A 22985-nucleotide genomic window follows, 5' to 3' on the forward strand; every position below is an offset into this window, starting at 1 on the left:
TCACCTTACCAGATAACTAATTTATGATTTTTACATTTTATATTTTATAAGAAGTTGTTCTACTTTCAAACTAATAACTCACCCAGGCAATTATTCTTTATGATAGAACAAAACTACCGAATAAATATTATTGCTTCATGATTGACAGTTTTGCAAAAACTCTGTATTTTTAAAACGTTAGCCATCTTGCCACATCTCCCCCTCTCTCTTCTTTCTCTCTCATTCTCTCTCTCTCTCTCTCTCTCTCTCTCTCTCTCTCTCTCTCTCTCTCTCTCACTCTCTCTCACTCTCTCTCTCACACACACTCTCTCTCTCTCTCTCTCTCTGTATATATATATATATATATATATATATATATATATATATATATATATATATATATATATATATATATGTATTTAAAAACAAGACAAATTTTTTAATTTGTAAAACCATTTTATTAATAAAAAGCAATACATGTTTCGACTAACACTAGTCATCTTTAGTTAAAATTAAATATTTAAAATATGTTAAAATTCCTATAAAGGTGTTTAAAAAAAACAATACAAAATATAATTATTCTCGTTCAAACTAATAATAATATAATTACAAAAATAAAAAAAATCAATTAAAAAGTTTATCATGTCATACTAAAGAAATAGGAAATAACAATAGAATAAGTTAACAAGATACGCAATATGTACAAAAAATTGAAGCTGAACAGAAAGTGTCATTTGTACATGGTTAACCTGTTTATTCATACCAGGTTTTAAACATTCAATGAACATACTTTCTTTAAGATTTAACTCAAACTTGTTATATGCCGAATCTAAAACAGAAAAACACTTATCACTTATTTGCATGAAACAATTTTCATTAGCATGGAGATGTTTATAGATATGAGACTTTTTATCCCTCTTGTAATGTCCAGATATATTTCTTGAGATGACGAGTAGTTTCGCCTATATAACAGAAGTTACATCCTGCACACACGAGTTAATACACCACAAACGATTTAAACTCTAGGGGATTAGGATCTTTAGAAGAAAAGAATTTTGAAATTTTCAGTAAGGTAAATACTAATTTAATATTTGCTGAACGGCAATATATATATATATATTTTTTTTAACTAACTAGAGTCACCTGCAGCTGATACCAGGCTTACAAAGGACCCTAGAAGATAGGTTTTTTTTTTTGAACCTTATTTCCTTTTGTTGCCCACTTAAGGGTTTAATTATGGCTACTTAGCCGAAACTAAGAAGCATTTATTTAATGAATTATTTAAAGATATTTGTTTTGTTTTTCAGTATAATTTTATAATTTTTATTTTGACTTTAATAAGTTTTATAATTTTTTTTTAATATATTTTTTGGTTTGAAATTTTTGTTTTATTTTATTAATTTTAGGTTGAGTATATATGACGACATTTGTCTGATACCATTCGTCTCGATTATTTATCCTATTTTTCTGCCTTTTATCTTCATTTTGCATATATTCTACTTTAGCCTCTTCCATTGTCTTTTGTCAAGCAAGTTTTTCTTCTTCATATGCTTTTTGTCTTGCTAGTGTTTCTTCTTGTCGCCTTTTAATTTTTGTTGTAACACCATACATCGTTATTTGAAATTCTTTCGGGAGTTCAACTCCAGATACATCAATTTTTTTCGTACATGTTCTGAATTTGAAGTAGGTTTATATTCGATGCTATAGTTTTGTACCAGTTGTTCTTTTTGATTTACTTTAGATGATATATTAACTACTTGCTCCATTTATTCTTAATTGTTAGTTTCTGGTATTTTTCGTTTAGGTGTCGAGTTTTAGTATTATTTGTTTTATCTATAGTTAGCGTCAGTTTTATTTTCTTGATACTTGTTGGTTCAAGTATTCTTTCTTCTTCTTGCGATACTTGAGGAATATCTTCGACTCTGTTTTTTGAATACTCCTGTGTTTCACATTTTGTAACTTATAACTCTACAGGTGGTTCTGTTGTACACTTTATAACTAACATATTACCTACTTCTTCCATTTTTTCTTTAGATGGTTCTTTTCATTCTTTAGTTTCTTTGTTTAGTTTCTCTTCAGGGGTACACTCCCCGCTTCCTGCTGTCCGGTATATATTATTCTTACATTGTTCTCTTTTAGTTTTAATTGCCTAGGTATCGGATGCTCTATGTTGTCCATGACAGCCACTATTATTCGTGAACCATAAGGTGTTTTATATTTAGTCGTATGTCTAAAAACCGGTCTGGTATGGATGTGTTTACCATTATCCAAGATCCTCTAATGTTTCCCAACGGGAAAAAACTTCTTTTTGATTGGAAGTCCTATCACGGATACTGCTACTCACTTACTTATATTTCTAGTAGGGGTGGAGTTATGAAAACGGTAGTGTTTACCATTAATAATTAGCCCCTTCTCTTGTAGATAAAGTTTTGCCTTGTCTGATGTCATGACTATTTCCATCATGGACCCGTTTCTTATTAGTTAAAATACCTCTAGTTCTTCACCAGGACCGACATCCTCAATAGCCGATAGAATGTCATCTTCTCCTATCTTTGCCTTTAGGTTACTCAAGAGAGTGTTTTTTAAGACGGTATATTCGTTTGATTTAGATACTGTTGCTTGCACATAGCTTTTTACTTGGACATTATTGTCCGGTATGTTTTGGATTGATAACTTTATAAGTCATAATTAATAATACACTAAGTGTATATTTATCCTCTCGATTGCTCTAAAGGCCAGTAGACCTTTATCTTATAAACACTTTATGCTCACTAACTCTCATACACACTAAAACCTCTAAAGTTAAAGCTAAAGTTGCCTTACAGGCAACCAGTTGTAGGAGTAAGGAAAACCCTCAGATCACTCAACGAGACGCGAAGATCCTACTAAAAGTGTTCACAAGCTGAACGGCAATATCTTCCAGCAATTGAGTTCAGTATTTTTTTAGTTAAGTCAGATATTTTTTTCCAAAAACGGCAGTTTAAAATAAGACAAAGAATCTTTGGTTTTTGGTTGGAGTGGAGTATTTAAATAAATCTTGTTTAAATAGGAGTTATATGTTTTTGAAATGAGCCAAGGGGTACATGTTTCTTTGAAATACTTTAAAGAGGTCATTTATGTTAGAGTAAAACCTATGTTTCACTCTGACATAAACAAGAGGGGGTTGGTGCAGTGAGGGCTCTCTGCGATTGCCGCAGCAGGGGTGCGCTAGTGCTGCGCCTGGATGGGGGTGGGGTAATGATCCTCTTTTAGAGGAGAAGAAAACCAAAGAGTTTTTTTATTCCCTCGTTTTTAATGAGTTGAGTGATATATAATCGTGAACCTAGTGAACTAAGAGCATTTCAAGTAAATAAACTGTCTGAAAAATCTGCATACCTTCTAGACATCCTGCTAATCCTAAGAAACGTTGTGGAAAAAAAGGTAAGTTTACTCCTATAAAAGTAATTCAAAAATGAATTTTACTATAGGTTTTATTAATAGTAAATCCAGACATTTTTCCAAATTAAAAATAAAATCCTCTAAACATAGCAAATACTGTACCTAATGACAAAACGTAGTGAATGTGAGCTACTACATAACATGTATCATGTAAATGTCTAATGAACCATTAGCTAAAATTACACCAGTTAAACCACCTTAACTAAATGAAAATATAAAATCGGTAGGTCATAACATTGATGTGGATAAATTAATTTTTTCTCCATACATTGTTGCTAATCAGCTAAAAAATTTAATTCCTGTAGGAACAGCAATAATTGATGATTGTTAATTAATTTTTTTATTAAAAACAAGTCGTTTTAAATGTAGAAGGTACTACTAAAATTACCCTTAACTTGGGACATATAAAAACGGCAGATGTTGCGCCTCATTGCATTTTATTTTCAGTACAATCAAAAAAAGAAAACGATCATTTAAGCAAAACGTGTTAAAAAACCCTCAAGTTATTTTAGTACAACAAATATAACCGAACCGTTAGTTGTAGACACGACCAGCAATTACAATTTCATCAACGACAAATCTTCAACTTTAGAACTATTTGTAAACGTAACAAAATAAAAAGAAATAACGAATAGAAAAAGTAAATTTACATGTATTAAAATTTTTTTACATGTATTTATTTACATGTATTAAAAGAAGAAAAACATTAACTAAACTCAAAGTCAACGTAATGCATAAAAAGAGAGGAAGAATTTTTGTGCTCCCGTTAAAAGGAGCATGTAGAAGAAATTTAAGAAGACGAATACGCGGTAAATTTTTCCCATTGTTAGCAGCTCTTGTTGCTCCCACTTTATCATCTTCTTTTATACCACGTTAATAAAATAAAAACGAATTCGTGGAAAATTCTTACCAGGAGGTAAAATATAGGATAGGACGCGATAGGAGCAATCACGTCCCAATTTTTACCAAGTCTTTTACCAAGTCTTTTACCCAGAATAGGAAAAGTTGTTTTGGGTGGTGCTATTTCGGAAAGAATTTCTTAGGGAATCAATTGAGTTGGAAAATGATTGTATTACTTTATTAAAAAATGTATTGTTACAAAAATTGTATTAGCATGTTTTTTCTTCTCGATCTTTTTTATAACAATTAATAGTTTCAATAATTACTAAAAACGTAATATAAATATATAACAATTCCGGTACATTGTATTTTAAACAATTCAGGCAACACATCTACTGCAATACCATAAAAACCATATCCAAGTCCTAAAAAAGGTATGGCCACACACTTTAATATCAAGATAAAAAAATCTATAACGTTCTCTAAACCTTTATATACACGAGTTTCTTTTAAAACCATGTTTACAAATTTCTTATATAAATTTTTTCAAAGATACAAAAACCCAAAATTGTTCCAAGTATAATAAATCCAGCTAATAATGCTCCAAAAAATATCCTCTAAGTACAGTTATAATAATAATCGATTTAAGCGCTAAAAACGTCGCAACTATTTTTTTATAGAATTCTTTCAATATTTTTATTACGTTAATAAACTACTTCGACATTGCGAATACGATTTCTATGTAAATCGTGAGTACCACCGTAATCTAATGGCTTGTCTGGTTTATACGGTTTTACCACTGCCACATTTTTTTTTGTTTCAATTTGTTGTAACGGTTTATTTTTTGTTTCCATTCAAATAATACTCAATTTTTTTTCGATTTTTTATATCTTCGTTTACGCATCATTGAACATGCTGAATCAGCAAAAAAAATTATTTTGTAAGTTTATAAGAATTTTAAATTATTTTATTTCAATTTTCTTTCGCGCCGATTTTCTAAATTTTTTTTTCACGAGTTTTAGGCAAACTGCACTGAAACAATAAATTGCAAGAACACCTAATATCAAATAATCATAACAGCTACTGTAAAATAGACTCTAGCATCAACATCCATTCCTACAGTAAACATATGATGAGCTCAAACAATAAAACCTAAAAAGCTATAGCTAATTAAGCATATATAAGTATCCTAAGCATACCTAAGTATCCAAAAACTTAAGAGCTAAAAATAGGAATAATTTGTGAAATGATTCCAAAAAATCAAAATAAATGTTATACAGGATCTCCTCCAGCTGGATCAAAAAAAGTAGTATTAAAATTTCTATCAGTTAATAGCATAGTTGTTCCTCCTGCTAATACAGGTAAGGAAAGGATTAATAAAAAATGCTGTTATTAACACAGATCATACAAATAAAGGAAGTCAAAATATTAGACTTGGTGTTCTCATATAAAAAATAGTTGTAACAAAGTTAATTGCTCCTGTAATTGAAGAAAACCCAGCACAATGAAGACAAAAAATGTATACAGATCCTCTTGAATGAGCTGAAGGCCCAGATTAGGCGGTATAAACAGTTCAACCTGATCCTGCTACTTGTTCTACTAAAGATGAAATAAAAAGTAAAATTAATGCAGGAGGAAGTAATCAAAAACTTAAATTATTTAGTCTAGGAAAGGCCATATCTGGTGCCCCTGTGTATATAGATACAAATCAATTTCCATAACCTCCTATTAAAACTGACATAACTAAAAAAAACATCATTACAAAAGCATGAGCTGTTACTATGACATTATATAAATGATCATCTCCTATTACTCTTTATTGTGCTGAAAGTTCTATTCTGATTAACATACTTAAAGTAATTCCCATCATTCCAAAAAATTCTCCAAAAATTATTTATAAAGTTCCTATATCTTTGTGTTGTGATGAAAATATTCAACGTGTGATTAAATTACGCACTTATTTTTTGAAAAAAAAAATAATTCTCTAATTTTCCTATTATTCGGATAATAAATAAAAAGTAAAATAAACTAGAAATTATTCTGATTAATATATAAGGGTTTTCTATAGGGTAGAACCTAGTCAAGTTAATAAAATAAAATTTGCTGTAAACACTCAATATATTAATTTTCCTATAGGTCTAAAAGCTAATGAAAAAAATTTATTGGTATTTATTTGTAAAAATGGATTTAATGAATAGAATTACTACACTTAAAATTAAAGCTAAAACTCCTCCTAATTTATTAGGATTTATTACAAAGAAATCTAAAAAATCTACCTAAAGTAGTATTATTTACCTTAAATCCACCTCAAATTCATTGAACAATATCATCTCCTAAATAAGGAATTGCAGATAAGAAATTTATAATAACAGTAGCCCCCCAAGATGACGTTTGTCCTCAAGGTAATACATAACCTATAAAAGCAGTAACCATCATTGCTATAAATATAATGATACCTGAAAATCAAATGTTTTTTTTTTTTGATAACCCCTTATAGTATAGACTTTGCCTACATAAATATAAACATAAATGAAGAACAAAGAAGCTCCATTAGTATGAATTGATTTTAATAAAAATTCATAGTTTACATCCCTGCATATACGGCTTATTGATTTAAAAGCTAAAATTATATCTCCACAATAATGCATAGCTAAGAAAATTCCAGTAACTAATTGAATTGCAAAACACAATCCTTATAAAGATCCAAAATTTCATAAATAATTTATATTTGATGGAGAGGGGAGATCAATTTAAGTAGAATTATTATGTTCTATAAGATAATTAGTTTTTTAATTCTCAACATACAGAAATGTTAATATAAGAACTAAGAGTTATCGAATCTATTATTATATTAGGGTTAATAAATTAAATTTATAAAAACTCCTAATAAAATCATAAATAAAGAAAATTTAAAAACTGAAACTATTAAAAACAATTTATCTATAAATTTTAATTTTAAAGGAAATGAAATATAAGCTAAAATTAAGATGTACATAGTTATACTTAAAATAGACAAAGTAATTGTTAAACCTCTAAAATATTTTATGATTCTAGAATGGAATCTAAAATGTACACTTGAAGTTATAACAAATAAGCCTGAAATAGATAAACCCTGATCAATCATCATTAATATTGATTCAATTAGTTCTTCGACAAAATGTGAAAAAAAACCTATAGTTATTAAACCCATATGAGATGAAAAATAAGCAACTCAATGTTTTCAATGAGATACTGAAGAATAAGCAACTCAATATTTTATATCTGCTTGACAACATGTAGTTAAAGCACCATAAACTCAATATAATAATTAATAGATAATAAAACTGAGAAAATCTCATGAAAAGATTGGATAACAAAATCTAATTAAACTATAACCACCTAATTTTAAAAGAATTCCTGCAGATAAAAATGAACCTGCTATTGGTGCTTTTACGTGAGCTTGTGGAAGTCAAATATGAAATGGTATCATTGGTATTTTTACAGCCTGAACTATAAAAAATCCTTTAAATAATCAAAATTGAATATTATATGGAATTTTAAAATTAATAAGTTTTCATAATTATTAGTCCCAGTTACTGAATATATTATTAAAATACTTATTAACATTAATAAAGATCCTATTAGGGTTTAATAAATACAGGTATTAATATACTTTCAAATAAAAAATATAAAATCATAAAATAACTAAAATAGAAAATACCCCAATTAATAAAAATAACTAATATAAATAATAATATATTAATTTCTTTTTTAAAATACTTTAATAATTTTAAACTTATTAATATACATATAAGTATTAATAAAATGCTTAAGCCTATAAAAAATATAGATAAATCATCAATAGAAAGAATAAAGTTTTTTTTTTTTTTTATAATTCACCTCCCCAAGGCCGAGATAAGGTAAGACACTACAGATAAGGAGGCTAATTGTAGTTATAACCCCCTCCAAACTCTATAACTCCGAAACACGAACCTTGACGAACAAGGCCGCTGCGCGGAAAAACAAGTTGAGCGTGGTACTACCAGGGACGTGGTGGGAATCAAACACGGAACCTCTCGCTTATGAAGCGAGCGCTGTACCACTACAACACTACCGCATTAAGTTATTTCAATTAACAAGAATTGAACTGAATGATAATCAATTAAAGTTTAAGTTAAATTGGATATTTGAAATAATGTGATTTAAAATGAAAAGTAATACAAAATAAAATGATAATACTAGAGATCAGAACAAAGAAATATTAAAAATATTTATATTATTTCTTTTAGTTATTAAAATATTAATTATGCTTAAAAATAGAATTAATAAAAGAAAGATTATATACATCATTTATTGGATAAACCTTAAAAAGCTCATAGTAAATGTTATGTTAATTTGATATATTTATGTATACAAATATGTTTTGTATTAAACTATATATATACATCATGTATTTTGTTATTTTGTTATAGATTAGTATTATTATAGCTCTTTTGAGCCAACATAATTAATTTGGTTATTCTTTACAATCAAAAGAGCTAATGTTATTATGAAATAAAAAAAAGATGGAGTAATTCCTGAAACCTGATGGACTTAGTATAGATCCGAACTCAACAGATGCAGAAAAAACATACAACTATTGGTTAAGAACATTTTACAATTTTGTTAATACAGTTGATGATAACTCAATTAATCTTAACCTTCTAATCAACCATATTGAATCTAATGTCTCAGAATTCATATCAAAGTGTGATGATTTTGAACAAGCAACAACTATTCTCGAGTCTATATACATAGAACTAAAGAATGAAATATTTGCCAGACACATTTTGTCAACACAGCAGCAAAAACCGAGTGAATCAATGGATCAATTCCTAAATGAACTTAAAAATTTGTCTAAAAACTGTAGGTTCACTGCTGTAAGTGCTGAGCACTTACAGCAGTGAACCTCAATAATATAAATTAAAATATAAATATAAAAGCCATTTATAAACGTTGCGTTTATTAATGGCTTACTTTCCAACGTAATACGCCAACGCATACTAGTAAACAAGACCTTAGACCTTTCATCAGCCTTTGACCGAGCTAGATCTGTAGACGTGGCCCAACAAAATTCAAACTTATACTCACAATCGACTATACCTATGTCTGCCTTAATTCATGAAATCAAATCACCTTTGCAAAAACAATACATGACTGATAATCACTTAGCTGCTATAGTAAAATCAAAACAAATGTGCTGGTTTTGTGTAAATATAAGACATCCACGTACTAAATGTCCTGCTTGTGAAGCTATATGTCACAAATGTAAAAGTATTGGTCATTTTGAAAAACTTTGCAGGTCATCAATATTTCTGCTACTATTCCTAAAATTGATGATAATTACTTTTGTGCCACCATATCAACTTCAGCAAGCTCTCTCTTCAGAGTCTGTCATAGCATCATTATTAATGAAAAGTATAAAGCAGAAGCTTTAATTGATAGTGGGAGTACAAACAAAAGTTTCATTAACAATAAACTAGTGGCTCTACTCAATTTAAATGTTATTTATGAACAGAGTGTAATCGGAATGGCATCAGCTTCTATATCAGCAAAATCAGATGGATATTGTTATGTTTTAATAACTCTTCAAAACAAAATCTATAACAAAGTCAAGTTACATGTGCTAGATAACTTATGTATAGATATTATTCTTGGCACAGATTTTCAAGAGTTGCAAGAGAGTGTTACCATTAAGTATGGTGGGAAAAGACCACCAATAACATTCACAGCTTTAAAAATAGCGAAAACTGAACCTCCTGAATTGTTTGCATATCTCACGAAAGACTGTCGACCGATTACCACTAGAACTAGAAATTATTCTCAAATCTATAAAGAATTTATTAAATCTGAAATCCACAGCCTGGTCCAAGCAAAAATAACAGAGCCTAGTTATTCACCTTGGCGCGCCCAGTTATTAGTAGTAAATGAAAAGACTAAATGTCGTATGGCAGTTGATTATTCTGAAACTATTAATAAGTATACCCAATTGGACGCATATCCTCTACCTAAGATTAAAACGGTTGTAAGCATAATTTCTAAATACAAAATTTATAGTACTCTCGACCTTCGCTCAGCATACTACCAAATACCTTTATCAAAAAAAGATCAACCATATACTGCTTTTGAAGCTGACAATAAGTTGTGGCAATATATTAGAATGCCTTTTAGAGTTACCAATGGATCTGCATGTTTTCAACGCAAAATAGATAACTTTGTTAAAACATATAAACTGACTGTTTTTATTTTATTGATAACATTACGATATGTGGTAATAGTCAGAAAGAACATGATGAAAATATACTTAAGTTCAGATTAGCTGCCATTGATGCTGGAATTACATTTAATGAAGAGAAGTGTGTATTTTCAACTGCAACTTTAGATTTTTTAGGTTACCGTATATCTTATGGGTTCTTAAAACCAGATCCTCAGAGACTTCTCTCATTGAATTACCCTCACCCAAATTACCAAGTCTTTACAGCGTATTATTAGAATGTTCTCATACTAGCAGCAAATATTAGCTTTTGAAACATTAAAAAATGAGCTTGTTCAATCTTTCATGCAAACCATTGATGAGAATAACCTTTTACTGTAGAGACTGATGCTTTTGATTTTGCCATATCCGCCACACTTAACCAGGATGGAAGACCTGTTGCCTTCCATTCACAAACCCCTCAAGGGAGTGAATTATACTATTCATCAGTGGAGAAAGAAGCTCAAATAATAGTCAAAGCCATAAATCATTGGCGCCATTTTCTTTTGGGTCAACATTTTATTTTCATCACTGACCAAGATTTGTGGCATTTATGTATGATTATAAATCAAGCAGTAAAATAAAGAATGATAATGCATTAAAGATTAGCCTGGTCTCCATATTCTTATGATACCCATTATTGTCCTGGCCAATGTAATAGTGGTCCAGATACATTTACTTGTGTTAGATGTGCAGCAATAAGTTCAGAACCATTATATGAACTGCATGCTTTACTTTGCCATCCTGGTGTTACTCGCCTCCATCATTTTATTCAATGAAGAAACCTCCCTTATTCAGTAGAAGATGTAAAACAAATATGTAGAGATTGTAGAATATTCAAAGATATAAAACCCCAGAACTATCTCCCAAATGACGTGCACCTAATTAAAGCAACTCAGCCATTCAAACGTATATCTATTGACTTCAAAGGTTCATTACCCTCTTCTACCCCTGAACATTATATGCTTACAATCGTAGACGAATACTCATGTTTTTCCTTTGCTTATCCTATAAAGATATGACAACTCAGATAATATTAAACTGTTTAACTGATCTTTTTTCTATGTTTGGTATGCCTAGCTATGTTCATTCTGATGGTGGATCCTCATTAATATCTTCTAAATTAAAGCAGTGGTTCTAATCAAAAAGGATTGCTACTAGCCGAACAACCCCTTACAACCCAACTGGAAATGGGCAAGTTGAAAGATACAATGGAATTATTTGGAAATCGGTATTACTCACTTTTAAATCTCGAAATCTGCCTATATCATCATGGAAAATTCAATTTTTAACGAAGATCATCATCTGGGTTGTCTTTCCAATTTTCAACAAACATCATCATCTGGGTCCTCAATTCCTTCATGGCTTGTCAACCCAGGACCTGTACTTAAAAAAAGAAATACGATGCAAAGTAAATATGAAGATTCAGTAAATGATGTTCATCTCATCGAAGCAAATCCTCATTGTGTGAGATTTCCTAGTGGTTATGAGACTACAGTGTCTACTAAACAGCTGGCTCCCATTGGAACAACTTCTATAATACAAACATCAAACAATTTAGAGGTAACAGCCATCGATAACTATCCCCCAACCCCTAATGGTAGCAATTAAACTCCATTAATCACCGAAAAGGAACAACAGAACAAAATGAATTCTATAGAACAAATCAACATTCTTCTTCATAGATCTTCACAAATTTTTAGAGCACCAGAAAAACTTAACTTACAAATACACCAGAACACTTTTAAGTGGAGGGTGAATGTTATGTTAATGTGATATATTTATGTATACATATACGTTTTGTATAATACTAAACATATACTTTATGTATTTTGTTATTTTGTTATAGGCTAGTATTATTATAACTCTTTTGAGCCAACATAATTAATTTGGTTATTCTTTAAAGTAAAGAACTTGTAACAATAATAAATGATAGACTTAGAGGCACATAAGATTTTCACAAAAAACCCATTAATTGATATCTTAATCTAGGAAAAGAACTCTTTACTCAGATAAATAAAAGTACAAATACAAACATTTAAATAAAAATAACAAAATTATTAATAAAAAAATAATTATTTCAATTTCCTAAAAATAAAATTACAAAAAAAGTACTAGTAAATATTATGTGAAAATTCTCTGCTAAAAAAAAAATAAGGCAAAAGACACTGAAGAATATTTTACATTATAACCAGAAACTAATTCTGACTCACCTTCGGCAAAATCAAAAGGAGCTCTATTAGTTTCCTCTAATGAACATATAAAAAAACATTATACTTGTTGATCACAAAGGAAAAATACAAGAAATACTTCAACTTTGTGAACTTATTAGAGAATAGATATTCAAAGTTCAAGCACATAAAATGCAAGGAAAAACAACTAGACTGGTACAAACTTCTCAACTCATTATTTGAGCTGCAGATCTCAATAAACCTTAGAAAGCATATTTAGAATTACTTGACCACTCAGATAAATTAAATATATGTTTATCAAAGTAATAGCAAAACATAAACATAATTCCTAGATTAAAATCAAAAATTAAATTATTTACTTCTAATGGAATTATTATTCAAATAAGTAATGATAAAGTTAAAGCTAAAATAGGGGAAAACAAATACTGAAAAATAATAACATGATTAGGGATAGCTCTTTTGAAAATAACTTCATACCATCAGCCAAGGGTTGTAATAATCCATATATTCCTACCACATTATGAACTTTTCTATTTTGGCTATAACCAAATTGTTCTTTCTGCTAAAGTTAAGTAAGCTACAGAAATTAAAACTGGAATAACAATTGTTAAAAACTTTATAATTTCTAATATAATTAAATATATACTTTTTATTATCCTTTTCATAAATTGAATAGTTTTGAAGAAAAAGATCCTTTTATTTTATAAAAAGCTATTGTTATTGATAATCCAATAGCTGATTCAATGGCAGCAATAGTTGTTATATATATTGCTATTATTTGTCCTTCTAAAGAAAAATTATTTAATGAAGTCAATATAAAATTTATTGAAATAGAAAAAATAAAATTTAAAAAAAATAAAAAATTTCTATACTAACTAATGTTAATATTAGAGCCGGATTCAGCTTTTTTTGGTCTTTGAGATAGCTAACTTACAGACATCGAGCAAACGCCAAACATTTATATGTTTATACTTATGTCAAGTAAGGATGCTTTACAAAAAATTGCGATGATTGGAGGCTAGGAACAAAAAAGCCCCAAATTTGTTTCCCCCCCCCCTACCCCAAACGTGAGAGCAACAAGTTGATGAAATATTTTTTGTACTGTTCTCAACTAGACTTATATTGATTGATAAATTATCAGTTTCATAGTATTATCTTTCAGCGTTCAAAAATAATAACCATATAGAATTTATAACCCCCTCAAATTGAGGAGGGTTTAAACTTTACATGGTCATAATTTTTGAAAGCTAAATTATTTTACTATGAAATTTAAAATTTATTGATGAATATCAGTCTAGTTAAAAACAGTATAAAAAATATTTCATCAACTTGTTGCTCTCACGTTTGGGGCAGAGAGGGGCTTAAAAATTGGGACTTTTTTGTTCCCAGCCTCCAATCATTGCAAATTTTTGCAAAGCATCCTTACTTGACATAAGTATAAACATATAAATGTTTGGAGTTTGCTCCGTGTCTGGATGTAAGCTATCTCAAAGACCAAAAAAAGCTGAATCCGGCTCTGGTTAATATTATTTTATTAATTTAATAACCTTTTATTAATAACTATTCGTATAATAAACAAAACATAACTATTACCAATAAATTAAAATCATATAACATTATTCTCATTCTAATCCACCTCTTAATCATTCATAAATTATTCCTACAACTAATATAACTATAAATAAATAAATAATATATTGTGAATAGTAATCTATTAAAATTGAGTTTACTGATCATGGAAATAAATAAATTATTTCTAAATCAAATACTAAAAATAGAATAGCAATTTTAATGTTTTATGGTTCTATGGTCATTTAAATAAAACTTTGAAACAACCCCAGTTATCTGGTAGAAAACAAAGTTGTCCAAATTATTTATAACTAAATCAATGATAATAAAAGCGTAAGTCATATGATTAACTTATATCCTTTAGAAAAATACGTCGGATAAAAAAACATAAATAATTTTTTTTTTATAATGACAAAAGTTTCTCTTGAATTATTTCAACCTTTGTTTCAATTCATAAGGTGTACCTTCTGTATCCTAACAAATTAAAAAATCGACTCAACAATATTCTGATTTTAATACTGCTAACAATATATTGCAAAAACAGAATGTTTCAGATGTATTGCTCCAACTCATCAGAGCTTAAATGTTTTATTAGAGGAAAAGAGCTCTTCCAACTCGTCGCGCTTTTAATTGTTAAGTAATTTGCTTGGATTTCCCTAAAAAATAAAATGCTTAAACGTTTGAAATTATTATGTATACTATTCCAGGCTGTTTTATTTTTTAAACACTAATTCGTTTTCAACTCAAAAATTATATTTTTATTGCTATGATGAAACTGTTGAAAACGGATGGTCTGATGTTGTATGGTCAATGATGCATGCTTTTAAATTATCAATTATCTCAAATGTAAAGATTTAAATTAATTTAATAAATTGATTTGCAATTTATATGCTAGGCTAAATATAAAATGAAAAGTTTTAGATTGATTTAATTATCTAGTTCATAAAATTGAAAAACTTGACAGCACTACTGTTTCATTACCATATAGAACTCTGTCACACTCTGTATGGGTATGACACCTCTATAGAATGTGACAGAAACATGGTCATTGCAAATCAAAGGTTTCTTGCAGGAACACTAGACTATCTCACAAAAAACCATACAATTCAATATTATATATATTCATGGTACAAGAAAAATTTCTGAAACTTGCAGAATTACAAAGCTAAACTTCTTGGTTGTTTGTTCATGACATGTTCACTTAAAAAAATTAAAGTAATAAATGCAAGTAAAACTTAATAATATAAAAAACTGGAAATATTTAATTTTATGTGTGTTACACCCCATATATTAAGACCAAAGATCGAAGTGCCTTATAAACTAAAACAAGCACACATAGCTGTTGCCTTTTGTTAGTTAAAAATTTAAAGACTTATTAAAGCTAAACATTTGCTAAGTGGACAAAATAAGACATTATTTGGTAATATTTTATCTTTTGTTCAAAAAATTTATTTTACTTTTCTTTGAAATTAAGAAAACGCATTGTTATTAACGGTGTGTTCTGTGGTAGATTATTCCAGTGGTCTGAATTATTCCAGTTTTTGCGTAAAACTCAAAACGAGGATGCGTTTTTAAATTATAGCCGTTAGAATTGTTCCAAAAAAAGTTGTTTTGATTTTTACGCATTAGGGCGGAATATTTCAGGCGGATGGAATTATCTACGATTATAGTAGATTATTCCATCCGTGTCTGTGTATATATATATATATATATACATATATATATATATATATATATATATATATATATATATATATATATATATATATATATATATATATATATATATATATATATATATATATATATATATTAGGGTGCATCCAACGCCCCATACATTCAAAAATTGATCTGTCCCTATTCTTAAAACTTTCTATTGGTTCTCACAAGACACCCTGTTAAATTTTTTCAAAATTGAATGAGATTTAGGGGGGCCTCCTCAAGTCTGAAACTTGCAACAAGACCCTAAACAGAAGGAAAAAAAGTTTTTCAAAAGTATGACATGTTGGGTCTCAAAAGAAGCAAAAATTTATAAAAATTTCAAAAATAACAAAATTTTACACAAGAATTATTATTCTAAGTTTTATTGCATAAAAATTATTTTTTTTTAACAAAAAATTAAAAAAAACCTTTTTTTTTATGTTTTTGTTAAAAAAATTTTTCAAGGTATTTTTAACAAAAAAATGATAACTATTTTTGAAATTTTTATAAAGTTTCGCTTCTTTTGAGACCCAACATGAATTTGTTCTACAAATTTCTAGTGCTCCCTCGATTGATTTCCACTGTGATGCACTGATGGTCTTTGAAGAAAAAGTATCTTTATTTGCACGTAAGCTGATAATTGCACTCTTTAGATGTAGGACAGAAGCCATGCAATCCAGTTCACTATTCTATCTTGTGTCAACAGATTGACGTAACTGTTTAAAATTGATTCCTTGAGCGTCTGATTCTGATTCAAGCAACTCAGCTGCAACTGTTGACTGGTGAGTTAAAGAAGCCAAATCTTTGCATGTTTGCAACGCATCATCCATTCCAGCAGTCATTCCAAATGAGACTCGAACTGCACATTGCAAAATATGATTGTTGCACAAGAATTGGTCAAGACGCTTTGACAATTTGACTGCAAGTTTCATGTTTCTTGCCTGGTCGTTCACGCAGTACATTGGCAAATCAGCAGGCAAATTTAGTTCTTCTAAGAAAGAATCCAGCTTTTCTTCAATTAAGATACCTGTGTGTCTGCTTGGGAACTGTTGGACATAGAGTGTCCAGTGATGTAGTCTCCAATTTTCGTCAATAGCATGAAAAGTCCAAGAGATGTAGCTGTCCTGAGCTCTAGAAGTCCAAAGGTCAGAAGTAAATGCAGCACTTTTTAGATTTGGTGCAATCTCCGTTATTATGCTCTTCATTCCAGCTTGAACCTCTCTTGACCGAATTGAATGCTTTCTTGAATATGTTGTTCTGTGATGAAAGCTCAGTTTAGGGTTTGCAATGTCAAACAATTTCTTGAAACCTCTTCCTTCGACTGCTGAAAAGGATGCCAGATCAGTGCAAAAGTAATCCAGCATTGCAGAGTCAAACAATTTTTGAATGGAATTGTCATATTTGGACTTTGTTTCAAGCATTTCGACCATGGTTCGTTGATTCTTCTTAGGAGGAGGAAGAAGAGAGTCGTCAGTTTTTTCAAAATACTCAACGTAATCTTGGCTGTGTTTTTTTTTCGAGGTGACGATGAAGTCCGCTTGTGTTTCCATCTTTTGTTTTCAAAGACTTTTTGCACGCCTTGCATTCAGCACCGTCACTTGTTTTTTGAAAATAACTCCAGATTTTGTTTTTTCTTGGTGACATTTTTGATCGTTGAAATGAGGCAAGAATATTTCTTTTCAATATGAACAATATGTGTCAAGTTGAATTCCACTGGTAAACTAATGAAATTAAGTCGAAAGTGCACAATTTTATACAAAAAGTTTTTGCATTTAAAATCGAATTAAAAGTATTTAAAATCTAATTAAAATTTTTTAATTAGATTTTTTAAAAAAATCTTATTAAAAAATCTAATTAAATATTTAATTTGTTTTTGTCAAAAACAAATTAAATTTTTAATTAGATTTATTAAAATCACGGAGTCAAAATATTAATTGATTAAAAAAACAAACTATTAAGCATTTTGTAAATTAAAATAATTTTTTATTTGGAAAATAATATAATATTTAAGTCTCGTTCTACTTCTCGCGAGAATTTTCTATTTCTCGTTTCTCACGAGAAGTCCCATTTCTCACGAGAAACGAGAACGAGACGAGATCTCGCTCATTGATCATCGCACATTGAGACAATGTTTGCATTTTTAAAATGATCAAAATATAAACTTTTGTTTCTGCTAGTGATGGTAATAACTGCTTTAATCAAAACTTTGGTTTAGTCAGAAACATTTAAAAAAAGAAAACAGGCGAATGTTGTGATGGATAGTTTATATTTAGGGAATTCAAAAGCTTTTAAATCGTTTTTACAGATCCACTCTATTCCATTGATTTTTTTATATTTTATGCAAGCAAATTGACTGATGTTAACAAAGTTTACCCACCGTGAGATATAAATATTAAGTGTTTACATATAAATGCAAAAAATGGCTTTATTGTTATGCATCTACCTCATTTTTTAATCATTGATATTTTTTGACTTTGATTAAAAATTGTAAGCTTTTATTATTAACAATTATATCATAATATGCATAATGTTATGTATAAGTTATGTTATTTATATATAAGTTATTTATATATAATTATATATTATTATAAATAGTATCATTAATATACTATATTAATATATTATATATAAAATAGTTACTATATATATAAAATAATATATATAATTTTATATTAATTTATATAATACATAAATTAATATGTATAATATATAACTATGTATAATATATAACTATGTATAATATATATATATATATATATATATATATATATATATATATATATATATATATATATATATATATATATATATATATATATATATATATATATATATATATTATATATAAGTTATTATTATTAATAATAACTTATACTTACAATACTTATACTTGTAAATACTTATAGTATTTAACTTATGTTTACAATACTGATAAAATTTTTATTGATATGAACTTTTGCATTCAAACTTTAATTATAAAACTTCAATTTAACTTGATAACTTTAATATAAATAGCGATAACTAAAAAAAATTATTATAGAGATCATGACCATATGCTTATTTATTATAACCGAGTTATAGTAAGTTAAACACTGTTTTCGTTTTCCATAATTTAAATTTAAAACACTGGGATAAAAGTATTAAGTCCCAGGTCATAGGTCTTATATGATATGTATCTTATGTACATATCTTGTATTTTGCAGCATCTTTAAGAATAGTTCTGCTTCGTGCACTCTGACTGTTAACAATATTTGCATACTGATATGAGTAAAAGTGACTTCAACAACCAGAATGTATTTTTGATAAAAATTAGTAATGAAAGGTTAGTAAATATAATTATAATAATAGTGGTAATAATTTGTTTATAAAAATTAGTGAAAGACTTATGTATGATAAAATTGCATGAACTTTGGGGGACAAATGTAATGGAGTAAATATTATCTTTGTTAATTACCACGAGTAGAGTAATGTAAGAAAATATTATTTTTATCTAAAAAATATTCCGCAAAAATCAATACTTTCTTAAGTATTAAATATTATAAAAAAATACGTATTAAAAAGAACATGTATTATAAAATAAAAAATTAAGTATTCAAGTATAAAAAAACACATGTATTATGATAAAAGTATATACATCACATTACCTTTGTTGTCTATAAGTTAGGGGTTGCAGCTGATATTTCAGCTTCAGCTTTACACTCATTAGCTTCAAATTAAAGTTGAAGCTGATCAAGTCAGTTCAATCAACTTGATAGCTGATAGTAAAAGAGAATTATACTCCATAAATATTTTATATTAAAAAACATGTAGAAAATTATTCAATGAAAATCTAAACTAGTGACAAAATTTAAACATACATGTAAAAAATTTAAAATAAAATTTGCAAAAAGTTTTTGCTATTTATAAATGTTGCTGTCAGAGCCTAGGCCTAGGACTCGCAATTTTGGGCGACCCAATTTGGATTTTTAGAGATTTGTTTAAAAAGTGTTGCCCAAAAACCTAATTCTATTTTTGATTATCTACATATTTTTTGGTAGAGTTCAAAATTCTTCCAAAAGATGGTTTTATCTGTTAAAATATTGAGTATGAAATCAATCTTGCTGTTATCATATGTGATGCACCAGCTAGAGCATTTGTTAAGTATATTAGGGGTACAATGGTTATAACTGATGTAAACGTTGTGTTCAGAAAGGAGAGTGGTGTGGCAAGATAATACTCCCACTTATTTCATCAATTTTAAGCACTGATTCAGATTTTTGTCATCAAAAGCATTCTGAACATCTTAGTGGTGTGTTAAATGTAATTAAATTTTGCCACGGTGACAAAGTTTCCTTTAGATTTAATGCATCTAGTATGCTTAGGAGTATGCGAAGACTCATCAACTTATGGTTAAATGGACCAAAATTATCAATTGCCTCAGATTACAGTCAATACTTTATCTGGCGGATCGTTTCAAATATGTCATTACATTCCAAGAAAATTTTCTAGAAAACCTAGGTCTTAATTAGATATTAAAAAATCAAAAGCAACTGAACTTAGACTTTTTTTGTATACACTGGGCCAGTTGTTTAAAGGGGACGATTTAGCCAAAATCTATTCAAACTTTTTAGTAGTACTTTTAGTTGCAGTTCTAATTTTATAATGTTTGTTGAAAACTTTGTTGAAAAAGTATGTTGATTTTGCTTGTCAGTTACTAACTTATTTTCTGCAGTTATTTGGCAATCTTTACGGTAAGGATCAACTAGTTTACAATGTCCATCATTTAATACATATAGGAAATGATGCAGTTAAATAAATATATACATATATATATATATATATATATATATATATATATATATATATATATATATATATATTATATATATATATATATATATATATATATATATATATATATATATATATATATACACACAGTGGGTTGCATAAATATAGTCACTACTTTGTTTGTGTGAAATTTTTGTTTTTTTCACAATTATCTTTCAAAGCTAGTTTTTTTTGATTCAAAGCTAGTTTTACTATTTTTTGTTTTTGAGGCCAAACTTGGGCCCGTATTAACAAACGCATGATTAAAAGAATTAGCGCTTAAAGAATCATTAGTAATTTTGCGATTATTTATAGTGATTTTTTTGGGAAATCCATTAGTGCTTATGCTTTTTTTATCACCTCTTTCATTTTGCGCCACATTTTTTGTACATCATTTTTGCAGTCAAGTTTTGAATACTTTATAACTGTTTCGAAGACCCGTTTGTAGTTTTTATATTTTGTTTTATTTTCATAAGTTCTTTTTTTAATAAACTTTTTGTATAAGCTTTATTTTTTTATTTTTTTGATGACTTTATTATTCCCGTTATTATCCAAGGATTTTGCTAGGATTTGATTTTGGTAAACTTACTAACAATTGGAAAAGCTTCCTTATAGTGGCTTTGAAATATGAAAAAAGTATCATAAGCTTTCTCTGCATTTTTAATTTTTAAAATAGTTTCCAATTTGTTGTGGATAACAGATTGATAAAAGTATTAATGGATGAATTATTATTTATTCCCTTTTTAATTTTATATTTTCATGATATTTTATTGATGTTTTTTTGTGAAATTATAAGCATTGGAAAGTGGTCTGAAATTAATGATACAAGAAATACACGACATGAACATCGTTCAAACACTTTTCACATGCAACTTACTTGGTGCTCGTAGTTATGTCCCAGGTTGAGAATGGCTGCGTCTGATTTTTTTTTATTGAGTTACTTTTTTGGCTGGTAAGCGGAAGCAAGGCTTTTTCTGTTTTAGAAACTAGAATTTTTATTTTTAGTTTTATTTATTTATTTATTATTTTGTGATGTTAACCTCTAATATTTCACTTACTAAGTATTATAGAATGTATCAGTCTCCAATTGGGTAATATACTATGCACGTAAAGAAAAAATTCTTTTAAAATAATTAATTAAAGAAAAAAAGTTATACTATTATATATATATATATATATATATATATATATATATATATATATATATATATATATATATATATATATATATATATATATATATATATATATATATCTTTTAATATAGTAATCTTTTTAAAGCTTTGCACAACTTTACTGGCGTATCTGGTATCTAAGAAATATCCTTATTTAAGTTTACTTCTGTAAGATCTTTTACATACAAGTATTGCAAAATACTTGTATACCAGAGCAGGAAAACCATCTGCAAAAAAAAAAATAATGGCAGTGGCAGCAATAAACTTACAAACCAGACTTTTAAATTTAGTAGAAAATGAATTCGATAAAAAAGAATTTCTTTAACAGCAATTTAACACAGCTTATCAAGCAAGGCTAGCCGCAGTAAAGACTCGATTAGGTCAGCTTAACGCAGCCCTTATGGCTTAGGGGCAGCCTGGCAATCACACAGAATTAAATATCGCTATCAATGCATATCGAGCTGCTTTAGAAGTAAACGCTAATCCTGTTTTGCTATCACCTCTCCCTGAACTTGTTTTTAACTATCTTGTCCCTGAAAACATTGCTTTTTGTCGCGATTACGCTCTTTGTTGCGATTACGCTCTTGTAGCATTATCTTAAGGGATTTGCGGACTAGCAGCATCTATGCTTTATTAAAAGTAAAAAAACTTAATAAAAAAAAAGGAAAAAAAAATAACCTTACTATTTGTTTCGGCTAACTATTTTTGTTTTGTTTTGTAATTTGTTTGTAGAAGGAAAATAATAAACACCTATAAGCCGGTTAAAGCTCCTCAAGTGACAAACAAATATTCATTAGTTTGTTGTTTTTCTGAAGGTTTGTAAAAATCTGACAACTCATGAGAGCGAGGCAACTAGCAGTTCATGAGAGCGAGGCAACTAGCAGTTCATCCTTATTATTGAGATTTTTGTAGCTTTTCAACAGCTAAATTGTGACGTTTTTTTTTTGTTTTTTTTTGCCGTTTCATAATATATACAGTTTCGAAGCATGTAAATGAAAATAAATATTGGCG

General features: G+C 28.4%; 1 long non-coding RNA gene across 1 annotated transcript; it reads right to left on the reverse strand.

Annotated features, from left to right (window-relative positions):
* Nucleotides 1-6552: 6552 nt before the first annotated feature.
* Nucleotides 6553-13502, reverse strand: LOC136091280 (uncharacterized). Its single transcript, XR_010643860.1, has 3 exons — nt 13367-13502; nt 13198-13282; nt 6553-6590 (listed from the first exon to the last, which is right to left on the reverse strand). It is a non-coding gene; the product is annotated as an uncharacterized LOC136091280 (long non-coding RNA).
* Between the last annotated feature and the right edge of the window lie 9483 nt (nt 13503-22985).

This window comes from Hydra vulgaris, chromosome 15 (assembly GCF_038396675.1).
Source record: "Hydra vulgaris chromosome 15, alternate assembly HydraT2T_AEP".
Classification (NCBI taxonomy): domain Eukaryota; kingdom Metazoa; phylum Cnidaria; class Hydrozoa; order Anthoathecata; family Hydridae; genus Hydra; species Hydra vulgaris.